The following is a 13244-nucleotide window of genomic DNA, read 5'->3' on the forward strand; positions in this document are numbered from 1 at the left end:
TTCTTTCTTTCTTTCTTTCTTTCTTTCTTTCTTTCTTTCTTTCTTTCTTTCTTTCTTTCTTTCTTTCTTTCTTTCTTTCTTTCTTTCTTTCTCTTTCTTTCTCTCTCTCTCTCTTTCTTTCTTTCTTTCTTTCTTTCTTTCTTTCTTTCTTTCTTTCTATTTCTTTTCTTTCTTTCTTTCTTTCTTTCTCTGTTGGGTCAAGATTACTCCTTTTTTCCTTCCTTCCTTCCTTCCTTCCTTCCTTCCTTCCTTCCTTCCTTCCTTCCTTCCTTCCTTCCTTCCTTCCTTCCTTCCTTCCTTCCTCCCTCCCTCCCTCCCTCCCTCCCTCCCTCTTTCCTTCCTTCCTTCCTTCCTTCCTTCCTTCCTTCCTTCCTTCCTTCCTTCCTTCCTTCCTTCCTTCCTTCCTTCCTTCCTTCCTTCCTTCCTTCCTCCCTTCCTTCCTTCCTTCCTTCCTTCCTTTCTTTCTTTCTTTTGATTTTGGGCCACACCCTGTGACGGGTTACTTCTGGCTATGCGCTCAGAAATCGCTCCTGACTTGGAGGACCATATGGGAGGCCGTTGATCGAACTGCGGTTTGTCCCAGGTTAGCACGTGCAAGGCAAAAGCCCTATCACCTGTGCCATTGCTCTGGCCCCTACTATTCAATCTTGAAACTATTGGAGAACCTAGGAACTGCCGACAACCAGAGACCTGCTGTCACCACTCCTGTATCAATCTTTCTCCAAAATTACTTTTTTCAGGCTACACCTGGAGGTGCTCAAGCTTACTCCTGGTTCTGTGCTCAGGGGTGACACCTGGTGGTGTTTGGGGGATAAGACATACTGGGGGTTAAACTGATATCAGTTGTGTGAAAGTCGGTCAACTGTGGCCCAATAAATACATTTTTTAAATTAGAGAAAGCTATATGAAGGCAGGCCAAATTATTGTGTATATAATATGCATATAATCAGGTCCCCTTATCTCCCATTTAATGCCCAGCTCCCTTTCTTCCCACACCTTCATTGAACATTTTATCTTAGGCTCTCTTGTCTTGTTTACTATACTACAATACTATACAAGTAAATTCTCTGTATCTGTGGAATTAAATGTAGTCTTTCTCCCTTAATAATCTGTCTGATATTATTTCGTTTGTTCCTCAAAACCAAGAAGAACTCATCAAAATGAGGAGATTTTTCTCTGGCATTAGCAAATGATAAACTGTTAGGATAATCTCTAATGAAGCAAACTATCTGTTAATCTGTTTCTTTTGTTGACATCTATAAATTACATGTATAAATAATTTGCCACAAATTTTATTTTTATTACTTTGAATATAGTCCAAGATTAAAAAAAAAGCAACATAAATCTGTTAGATTCATACTGGGATTCGACACCCAAAAAGACCACCAGGAAGACAGTACAGCAATGCAAAAACAAGGGAGTTTTTTTCCAGCATATTGGAGACCAACATCTCCTAAGAAATAAGGATCCTCAAAATGGCTCACAGGCCATTTTGATAGGGTACATAGGGCTTTAGTCTTGGGGATTCCCGCCTCTGGATAGTTGTTATTTAAAATTATTGGTCCCTAGTACAAAGTTGCATCAGCCAAAGGGCTAGGATTGGTTGTAGTACAAATGTTGCAGCAGACAAATGACTATGGTGGACTGTAGGCTTAATGAAAGGGAATCATGCGCCTCCAAACCTAGGGTGCAGTGGTCAGGTCCAGGGTGTGGATCATTGTGATATTTCCTGATATTTGACCAGGAGGCCAGTTTCTGGTATAAGGCCTATTCACCCTATTCCAAAGCTAAATTACATAAGCAAAACAAGCAGTTCTTTCTTCTTCTTCTTCTTCTTCTTCTTCTTCTTCTTCTTCTTCTTCTTCTTCTTCTTCTTCTTCTTCTTCTTCTTCTTCTTCTTCTTCTTCTTCTCCTCCTCCTCCTTCTCCTCCTCCTCCTCCTTCTCCTCCTCTTCCTCCTCCTCTTCTTCTTCCTCCTCCTCTTCTTCTTCCTCCTCCTCCTCTTCTTCCTCCTCCTCCTCCTCCTCCTCCTCTTCTTCTTCTTTTCTTTTCTTTTTCTTTTTGGTTCTTAGGAGTTACTCCTGGCTCTCTGCTCAGAAATCACTCCTGACAGGCATGGGGGACCATATGAGATGCCAGAATTCAAACCACCATCCTTCTGCATGCAGGGCAAATGCCTTGCCTCCATGCTATCTCTCCCACAAGCAATTATTTCTAACTTGTCATGACTGTGCTTAGGTTCACAGGAAAGCCAGGTTTACAGATGCAAAACAAGCAGTTATTTCTAAAACAAACTTTAGACCAAAATGTAGATCCTAACCAAAGAGTTAAAAGTGGTCATCATAATCTTCATCATTTTATGCTTTTATAAAGAAAGATTTAATAAAGAAACTAGCACTTGTCCTGAATTTGACATTATTTGTTGCTTCACCAAGAAAACTATCTAGGGAAAATAAAATTTTTCTTGATTTTTAATTGATTTGGGTTCATTATTCATACTATTTTGTTCATGATGGCTTCTCAATCACATAATTCAACCATCACCACCCTCCCTTTCCAAGGATCCCTAAGCCCTTCCTTCCTTTACAGCTTCTCCCCATTTAATTCAATTGTGTTGACTGATTCTCCTGGTGTTGTAGCAACAAATGCTACCTTTCAGAAAGAAAGTTTATTTTTTAAAATAATATTCTTATTTAAACACCATAATTACAATCATAATTGTAGTTGGATCAGAAAGAAAGTTGAAAGACGTTTGTTATCCTCCTATTATCAGAAGAAAAGGCATTTTATTTAAAGAAAACAGTAACTGCTGAAATTCCTATCTTGGTCTTAAATCCAGTAGCATTTTTGTAGAAAAAGGCATTGAAAAATAAAGATGAAATACAAGTAGTCACACCCACAATCATGACTCCCTTCCAAAGTGGTGATACCCAAGTGGATCTTGCTTGGAACTCCATACTTAAAGGCAATTTTCTGCCTTGGCTATCAGAGCAGGTCTTCTCCAGCCAATGGGAATCACTCTGCTAAGGCAGTGATTGATAGAGTGAGAAGATCAGAATTAGGGGTGAAAATAGAGATGATGATAGTGGATTGCAGTTGAAAGTCTGTAAATTATCAAGAGGGACAACTGTATACCTGGCTGTATACCTGTATAGTATTATAGTATTATATACAAGACAGAAAGGTTTAGATCCTAAGATAAAGAATTGTGTTCAACACAAAAATTCACTGTAACTGTGACATCAGCTCATGAAATATATTCAAGAGCATAAAGATCAAAGATGGCTAAAAAGTATGGTGACTTTAAAATCTGAATTATGAGACAAACATACGAAATTAATTGTTACTCTCCTTCAGTTAGTCCCAATAGAAGAGAGTGTGGATTTGTCTTAATAGTTTTGTTTCTTTAAAAACACCTTGAAAACTTATCTGGGAAAATGTTTTTTTTTTTTCCTTTTTTGAAGTCGAGGGTCTTGGTGGTGATAATCTTTGTCCTTCGAGGATGGGTTTGGTTTGTGATAAAAGGAAAAGGAAACTCATAAGTCAGTTGGATAAAGAATGACACTAAATTCTTTGTTTAAAAAAATCAGTGACAAAGAGATTGATTTTTCTTGGACAATTTGTAAACAAAGAAGTGGTTGGTTTTGTCTTCTGTTTTATCTCAGAGGGATCACTTTCCAAGATGGTTTTACTGGTACTTTACTTTCCCATTAATTGGTGCAAGAAATGAATGATTTCTACTCAATATGCCTTTGACACAAAAAATTATATATATATATATATATATATATATATATATAATATATATATTGGTTTTTGGGTCATACCCGGCAGTGCTCAGGGGTTACTCCTGCTTCTATGCTCAGAAATTGCCCCTGGCAGGCACAGGGGACCATATGGGATGCTGGGATTCAAACCACCGTCCTTCTGCATGAAAGGCAAACGCCTTATCTCCATGCTATCTCTCCAGCCCCAATATTTTGAGATGCCCTTAAATCTTCTGGTATCTCTTCTACTTATACATTTTTCCATAAATGGTACTGAGTATAAGCTATTAAAATGTAAATTATCTCTCTTAGATCCCATCCGTCCAGCCTTGAACCCTGGATCCCAGTCACAGAAACGGCACAGTTCTTCACAACAGTTGCAGGAAACAAACCCCATCCAGGACAACCTTAATACTGCTGGAACACCAACGAGTGCCAGCTCTAATACGATATCCTGACAACGAGGAAAATGGGAACAACTTGACTGAAGAACAGGTTATCCTACCTTACCAGCCATTGATAAGACAAAATCAGAAGACTTGTCACCCGTTGGTAGGTCCAAAAACCAAGATCACGATTTACAGATGACTGGCTGCTAGAACCATGACCAGACTGTATATATCTTGGGACCAATAAAAAAGCCCTAGTCTAGGGTTTGAACTACGACCTGCACAACAACCATGATCCCCAGTTCCAAAGGTCTGGCAGAGACAACTGTAACGGAATGGGGCTTCTGGAAACACAAGGAAAGGCGTTATCCTAGGTGCCATCCCAGGTTTAGTGCCAAGACCAAGACCACCAACCACAGAAGATGGATTAAAATGACACTGAGGGAACAGAACTTCTACAACCACAAAGACTGACTTCATCATAAGTCCCACCCCTGTAACTGTGCAGATACTGAGATCTCTAGATACAGAGGTCTGACTGTATCACCCAGGACAGAACAGAAGTCTTCCAAACACCACAAAAGCACCACCGGGAGAATAAAGGATCATGAACAGAGTCTATAGTTGATCCCATGACAATATACTCCAAGGGCGGAGAAACCCCATATCTCTTAGGCCATGTGAATCCCTTTTCGAATGACCCCAATATTTACTGTGCCTGGGCAGGAGGGAAAAAAAAAATCAAAACATTGTTTATTTTTCATATATTATTTTTTATCTTCATGTACTATTATTATTATTATTATTTTTATTTTCCTATCTATTTTTGGTTGATTTCTTTGTTTTGGTGTGATTATTGAAGTTGTTGCCCCCACTTATACTTATCTTTATTTCCCCTCTTTTTTTTTTTTTTTGTGGTTTTTTGGGTAACACCCGGCAGTTCTCAGGGGTTATTCCTGGCTCCAGGCTCAGAGATTGCTCCTGGCAGGCATGAGAGACCATATGGGGCGCCGGGATTCGAACCGATGACCTCCTGCATGAAAGGCAAACGCCTTACCTCCATGCTATCTCTCCGGCCCTTTCATTTCTCTCTTTATGTGCTCTGCCATGTTTCTTATCTCAAGACCATGGCGTTTTTTTGGTTGTTTGTTTGTTTTGTTTTGTTTTTGTGGTGCTTAGCGTTATTGTTGGAATCCTTAATAGATATTTGACAATTCTTTTTGTAGTGGTGGAGTGTTTCACCTTCTTTTTCTCCTTCGTCTCTCAAACCGATGACGAGAGCCTCTAGAAGAATTCTGCTTATTTTCGGCGTATTAGACTTTTACCCCAATTTATTACTTTTCTCCTCTTCAAACAAAACCACATAACTTGAACTACCTAGTCCTGCCTCCCAATTAGAGGGGGAAATAAGGGAGGCATCAGGACCAAACAGGTGCAAGACTACTAAGTAATAGGATAGGTCCAGAGGGGACCACATATTCTAGCAGCCGTGGGGGTGAGGGAAGAGGATATGGGAGGTAGGACAAAAACGGAGGAGTAGGGAGGACAAACCGGTGATGGGAATCCCCCCTGATTTTATGTAAATATGTACCTAAAATATTATTGTCAACAATATGTAAGCCACTATGAGCAAAATAAAAATTATGTTAATAATAAAAAAAACTTTGTCTTATTGGTATGTTTAGACAAAATATATTTCATGTGATTACTATTTGATTAGCTATATATATATATTACATTATATTTTCTTTCTCTCATCTAAAAAATGTAAATGATCTCTTTAGAATGTATACATATGAAACCAAGTCATAAAACTATTTAAATAAATCTGTCACTAAAATAAAAGTAATGACTTCTTTGTCTTACTATACAGCACTAACTGTAAACTTATTTTAAATAGATGTTTTATTTCCTAATATATAAGACAAGTTGAAATACTATCATTCTGATGATTCAAAAAGTCTCACGTCTACCAACGGTTCCCCAACAGGTGAACTTTCTGTGTTTTCAAGAGCCAAATGAGAAGCTGTTTCCAATGGCAGAAACATGGAGTTTGTATCACCCTCACAGTCTTGTGTTCAATATGTTGATTCAAGTAAAATCAATGTGCAGAAGAAGACTCAGCTTCTAAATTTGAAAACTACACTGTGCATGCAAATGAACTACAGGCAAATTAAATTAACATAACAGGATCTGGCCAAAGCTGAGTCTCCTCATAATGTGACCTCTGAAGGACAGGGGGGAAAATTAATTAGAAACCTTAAACTTTAATTATAAACATTGAGTTAAAAAGAACATAGTGCTTTTTTCAATTGAACAAGGCAATTAGAGTTTAAAAGTGCCAAGATGAATATGAAACTTCTTGGTAAAGCTGAAATATTTATAGGAATCCTTTGACTTATTTGTAAAGCAAAGACAATGGAGACAAATTATGAAAATTCCTTCAGTGCTGCCTACTTCTAATTCTGTGTGAGAGTACTGAAGGGATGACACTGTGAGGAATTCTCTCTGAAACTTAGCACAACATTAGACAGAATAATAAGTAAAGTAATTCTAGGTGTTTGAGCAGGGTGAGGATAGCAGGTGGAGGATGTTTGGGAGTTGGTGTTATGGGGTACATTCATGTATTCATTAATAGTCATATATTCAAACCCTAAAGTCATGGGAGATGGCATTAGGAGGTGGGGTTTGAGGAAGACAGTCCCTTCATGAATAGAATTGTATCTCATACTAGAACCCAGAGAAAGCTGCGTTTTAGTCTTTCCCATCACAAGAGGACACACTGAGAGGGAACCAGAAGAAACCAGAAGGAGAGACTTCTCTAGAATAGTGAGATACTGGCAATGTGGTTTTGGACTTCAAACCTCAGAACTGTGAGAAATAAATTTCTGTTGCTCTATTGTTCTGTTGTTCTTTTGTCCAGTGAGAGAAGGAGATGATTTATGGGCAACATACACCAACAGAAGTCAGTCTGCGGAGGAAGCTGCCTTCTGGGAAAAACCATCAGTAGTGTTTCTATCTTTATTTTTCAAATAGTTATTATTATTATTATGGTTATTAATTTGGGGGATATACCCAAAAAGTGGTGCTCACGGCTTGCTCAGCGTGCTCAGAGGTGCCGGAGAATGAGCCCAGATCTGCTATGTGCAAGGCAAGTGCCATACCCAGTGTACTATAGCTTCTTCCCACGATTCCATCTCTAAATAAATTCACTTTAGCAACAAATTATAGATAGAAAGTGAGACTGATATTATACTCTCTGGTTAAAGACCCTCAGTCCAAGACAGTTTGCTAGAAAATGAGAATCACAGGATCCAAAAGCCAGCAGAGAGAAAAAACTTAGGGTGCCAAGAGAATTCAGATGAACCAATAGTTTTTCCGTGAAACTGAGAGTTAATAAGATTAACTTTTATTCATGCATACATTTATTTAATATTTTGGTTTTAAATGTGTCATATTAGATTGGTTACAATTGAGAATTGCCCTTAAGTTTGATAAGTGGTGTTGTTCTCTTTGCATCTGTTACCTGTTCAATTATTTTTTTTTAGTTAAATTTCTTTATGTAAACTTATGTATGTTTCTTTATGGAAACACTATGGTTTAAAGAGTTGCTCATTATAGAGTTATTTCTGGCATTCTATATTCAGACAATAATCCCACCACCAGTGTAACATTCCCTCCACCCTTGTCACCAATTTTCCAACCTCCCCCAAACCTGCCCCTGGGCAGGTATGAATAATTTACCCAATATTATATGGTACAACTAATTGATAATGAAATTATCAACAACAAAAGCTTCATTAAAAATTTTGTGAAAATTGTTATCTCTCAATGGGGCCATCATATCACAGTCTAAAGGTTTACTAAGCTGTTTATTTCTAGTTAAGCATTCTGTTTTGATGTTGCTTGTTAAGCTTATGTGTTTTTTATAATAATTTCATATCTAATTTGGTATATTTCGACTGGGAGTCAGTCTGAAAATTATGAAGGTGTTGGGCAATCCAGGACTTTGAAGACCTGTGGAACTGGGTCAATGAGCTCATAGGACTACATCTGTAGTTTGTGGATGTGACTTCCAGTAAGTGTAGGAGAAGTGGCCTGCCCTGGTCCCAAACTGTCTTAGAAGTCAGCCACAAAACTAGCATACCTGAAGTTTTGGGCAGCTAGGAATTTCTGCAGAGAGTAGTGAGAAAATAGTGAAGCTGAGCCATTGACATGGCAGCAGTTGTCGGATGAATCTGTGTGTGCAGTGCCAGGGCTTTAGGTGCCCCAGCATGATCTGCTGCAAGGTCATTATGTCAGTGAATTTTTGTGTCAACTATTATTTTTTTTTGTTTTTATTTTTGTTTTTGGGTCACACCCTGCAGCGTTCAGAGGTTACTCCTGGCACTATGCACAGAAATCGCTCCTGGCAGGCACGGGAAACCATATGGGATGCTGGGATTCGAACCACTGACCTTCTGCATGCAAGGCAAATGCCCTACCTTCATGCTATCTCTCTGGCCCCATGGGCAACTATTCTCTTTTTTTTTCTAAAAAATATGGAACACTTCACGAATTTGCATATCATCCTTGCACAGGGGCCATGCATCGTTCCAATTTTAGTATATGTGCTGTCGAAGCGAGCACATGGTCAACTATTCTTTTTATTTATTTTTTATTTTTTTATTTTTTGGTTTTTGGGCCACACCCAGTGACGCTCAGGGGTTACTCCTGGCTATGCGCTCAGAAGTTGCTCCTGGCTTGGGGGACCATATGGGACACCGGGGGATCGAACCGCGGTCCGTCCAAGGCTAGCTCAGGCAAGGCAGGCACCTTACCTGTAGCGCCACCGCCCGGCCCGGTCAACTATTCTTAATGAAACTATTAACCTATATTTATTTAGAAGGTGAGAAATAAAGAACCCTTTAAGGAGCTGGTAGGTAGAGATATTTTTGACTTGATAGATTCTAAAAAACAACTGCAGACAAGATTTGAGTCATGGTTTGGGGAGATAGGAAGTTAGTCCCCTTTCCTTTAAAATCTAGTTATTCAAATTACTTAAGCAACTCCTTTATGACATTAAGTTACCAAGCAGAAAGAGTCACACAGACACATTAGAACAGGAAGTCATACATTTTTTGACCGATTCCACCTTTATTTACCATATTTCTGACTAAAAAAGTGATGCATACTTATTGCAGATAATCTTGTAAGTACAGAAAAGTAGGAAAAAGTGAATGAAAATCATTTAGAATCCCTGAAAAATGACAAACTGTTAGAGCCAATGTCTGTTCAGAGAACCAATTTAGGGCCCCCTGACCAGTGCTGAGGTGTTGCTCTCATGGTCGGTCAGCCTTGGTCTCACCCCCAGCAGCAGCATTGTTAGACATGTTTCCACCCTCTTTCCACTTTACCTGTGTATCTTAACAAGGAGATGCCTTCCATGACTTCCAACAAAGTTGTGGCATCCTATTTTCTGCTCCTCTCACACCAATACAGTTTTAGGTAATTTTTATGCAATTATTTATTTAACAACTGTCATTACTGCTAGGCTGTAGACCCACCGGGGAGGGTCCTTGTCTTAAAACACATACCACACACACACACACACACACACACACACACACACACCATACACTCACATAAAACAAGATAGTATAGCCAGTAAGTCATTTGCCTTGCATATAGCCAAACCTAGTTCAGTCCATGACACCACATATTATCTCCCGAGCACAGCCACAAGTCATTCCAGAAATTCATTCCAGAAATTGCCTCTGAATGTCATCAGGTGTGATCCAACCCATTCTCCTGCCACCACCACCACCACCACCATCACAACACACACACACACATATACACAAACACACACACATACACACACCACCACCACCACCACCACACTGAAACACACAGCATATATCCCCAGAGCTTATCACTATGATTGCATGCTTGTCTTTCTCTAGCTTAATAAACTTTATCTTCATAGCTGCCCCTAAATCTTAAAGATGCTTTCATTCACTTTCCCTTCTCACATCCTAATACCTTTGTATTTTGTTTCATATTTTTTGCAATGAGTCATTCTCTATTTGAATTATCATTCTAAGAAACAGCATAGGTAAGTGCTGAATTGCCTCCCCAATCCTTCCATTTCTGAAACAAAAATGGACACAAACTTCTGTTGCACCAGTACTGGGCTAGGATGAAAACAGAGAAGAGGTGTCTGATACTAGAAAGTCATCATTCTACTAGGGGGATGTAATTGGGCTCGGATTAACGAACAAGGCATGAGCTTTCAGCAATGACTAGTGCTATGAAGAATGGAGCTTTGGTAGAAAGGTAGATGTGCGATGGGAGCTTGTAAACACTTTTTGATAATTTTGTCCATAAGATGACCATTCCAAGAGCCACCTATTAGGGAAACTATATTCAAAGAAGAGAGCCTGAAGAACATGTTCCAGGTTAAGGCAAACATCTTGAAAGTACCAAACCCTTGTTTAATTCCTGGCATGTCAAGGCCTAGAAGAGGCCTTTTGGAAGGCCCTCCCAGCCCCGCCCCCCAAAGAAATACTCAATGAATAACTATCCATCCACCTTGTAACTTACTTCCCCCCCCTGTCTTTTTACACCCCCTTTATTGTCATGAGTTTAAAAGAAGATCATGTTTTTAAAATAAATCATAATTTCTTATTTTTCTATAGATAGAATGCCCTAATAGGCAAAAAATGTACTAGATTTTATTTCACTGACGTACATTAATTTACTCAGCAGAGGGAGCTCATACTCTAATCTTGAGAAGCTGGAAAGTAAGCATGATGATCATAGAACCTGAAATAAATGTCCTGAAATAAATGTTGTGACACTCATTTTAAATAACTTCCTTTTAGTACTTCTTTGAGCTAAGGTCTTTTGATTGAAATAGTGTGTCTGTAGGAACACATGTGGTTTAATGATTAGGAATTTTCTTTGATCATGTCTGCATTCAGCCAACTCTATACAGACACTCTGTTCTTAAAGAGATGTAAACCAAGCTGTGAAAAATTATGGGTGCAAAGGCCCTGCAGCTGAAAGTTGCCAATCTGAGAGGAGAGGGTGGGCCAGGTCCCCCCCTCGTCTTGCCAAAGCACATCCAATCACCTACAATCACCCTGACACAATGATCTTAACAAATTTTCTTGATGCTGTATTTTCCTTTCCCTTCCTTCCTTCCTTCCTTCCTTCCTTCCTTCCTTCCTTCCTTCCTTCCTTCCTTCCTTCCTTCCTTCCTTCCTTCCTTCCTTTCTATCTTCCTTCCTTCCTTTCTATCTTCTTTCCTTCCTTTTCTTTCACCTTCCTTCCTTCCTTCCTTCCTTCCTTCCTTCCTTCCTTCCTTCCTTCCTTCCTTCCTTCCTTCCTTCCTTTTCTTTCAATTTCACTCCCACTTACCTGGAAAATAAGTTTTTTTGGGGGGGGGGCGCTTCACTCGGTGATACTCAGGGCTTACTCCTGGCTCTATGCTCAGAAATCGCTCCTGGCAGACTTTGGGGACCATATAGGATGCTGGGGATTGAACCCTGGTTGGTTTCAGGTCAGCCACGTGCAAGGCCTTACTGCTGTGCAATCACTCTGGCCCACAAATGCATTTTTAGCAACTATGTCAACTCTTTGATATATGGTCTTTAAATAAAGTAATTTACATTTTAAAAATAATTTTCTCCAATAATGTTCTGTTTTGCTTACCAAAATAATTTTATAAGGTTATAAGGTTATAAATAAACATAAGTTTATTTGCCTTGTTTTAATGTGACTCAGATTTGACATTGAATGATTGCATATGAGGTCTATGCCCTTAGAATTATAAAACAATATTTATTTAGACTTCAAAGGATGTTTACCATTGCATAGTCCAAGTTCAAAGGCAAAGTGAGTGAAGGCTGAGATAATGAATTAATCTCTCAGATAAGAAGCTGGCAGCATGACTGGACTCAGCAGAACTCAACTGGTGAATCAGCAACTCTAATACTGGGGGCAGAGGGGAGGTTGTGTGCATGAGATACAAATTTCTAGTTATCTGAAGAACTTTAATGACATAAAGAGGCATATTTGTTAAAAAGTTTTACAAGTTTCCCAAAATTATCCCTGCTTATATTGCACTTTTCTAAATCATACATTTCTAAAACATAGAAAGTCATGTCTAACATTTTAAATCCTGTCCTTTAGGTTCAAAGGTGTCCTCTGGACAGCATAGAACTAGGAGACAGAGAGCATTAGTTGAACGAGTTTCTGGAGAAGTTAAAAAACTTGTGTTGATAACTACACTGAAAACTATCATGCCATGCGAATGAATGAGGGAACTGGAAAGCCTGTATAGGTGGGGGTAAGGTGAGTTAGAGGGAGATTTGGGACATTGGTGGTGGGAATGTTGCACTGGTGAAGGGGGGTGTTCTTTACATGACTGAAACATAATCACAATCATGTTTGTAATCAAGGTGTTTAAATAAAGATATTAAAAAAATAAACCTGTGTTGAGTCTCAGCTCTGTGCTGAAAATTGAGTCTTGAAACAAAGAAATTTTTTAACCAGGATTTTCTGAATCTAGGAGATATTCTTTTCAAAAGATCAGATATGGTTCCGCATTCCACTGCAAAATATTATTTCCTCCCTCTGCATAATGATTAATGTCAAAATAGCCTTAGCTTTCTTGAACAGAACCATGTGGAGCAGAAGGACCTGATTAGATTGAAAGAATACACACCTTTTGTCTTAGTTACTATAAGTAATTCCAAGATCTTTGTAGGAAAAATCAAAATTGAATGGAATCTTTGCTAAATTTCAAATACACCCTAGAAGGAAAAATAATTATCATTAGTGGGAAAGAAACAAACCAGCCCAATTTTATGCTGCTAATAGCAATACAACCTTGAAGTTTATTGTTTTAAGTGAGATAAGCCAAGTGAAATACAACATGACAAAAGAGGCTTGTTTTCCACCCCATCGTTTGACTTGAGTTAATCTGATCCAAGCTGTAAACCCATCTGCAGATTTCTTCATTTTTGAGTCTGAGAAAAACATCTGTTTTACTATTTATTTACTGATGTTTCAAAGGAGGAAATTTTTTTCTACATTGTTTT

General features: G+C 38.7%; 1 protein-coding gene and 1 pseudogene across 1 annotated transcript in view; one reads left to right on the forward strand and one right to left on the reverse strand.

Moving 5' to 3' along the window:
* Window positions 1-13244, forward strand: part of CLK1 (CDC like kinase 1) — a 747223-nt gene that overhangs the window by 381153 nt on the left and 352826 nt on the right. The gene's annotated exons all lie outside the window — the stretch shown is intronic.
* Window positions 8691-8784, reverse strand: LOC126009849 (uncharacterized; annotated as a pseudogene).

Source organism: Suncus etruscus, chromosome 5 (genome assembly GCF_024139225.1).
Source record: "Suncus etruscus isolate mSunEtr1 chromosome 5, mSunEtr1.pri.cur, whole genome shotgun sequence".
Classification (NCBI taxonomy): Eukaryota; Metazoa; Chordata; class Mammalia; order Eulipotyphla; family Soricidae; genus Suncus; species Suncus etruscus.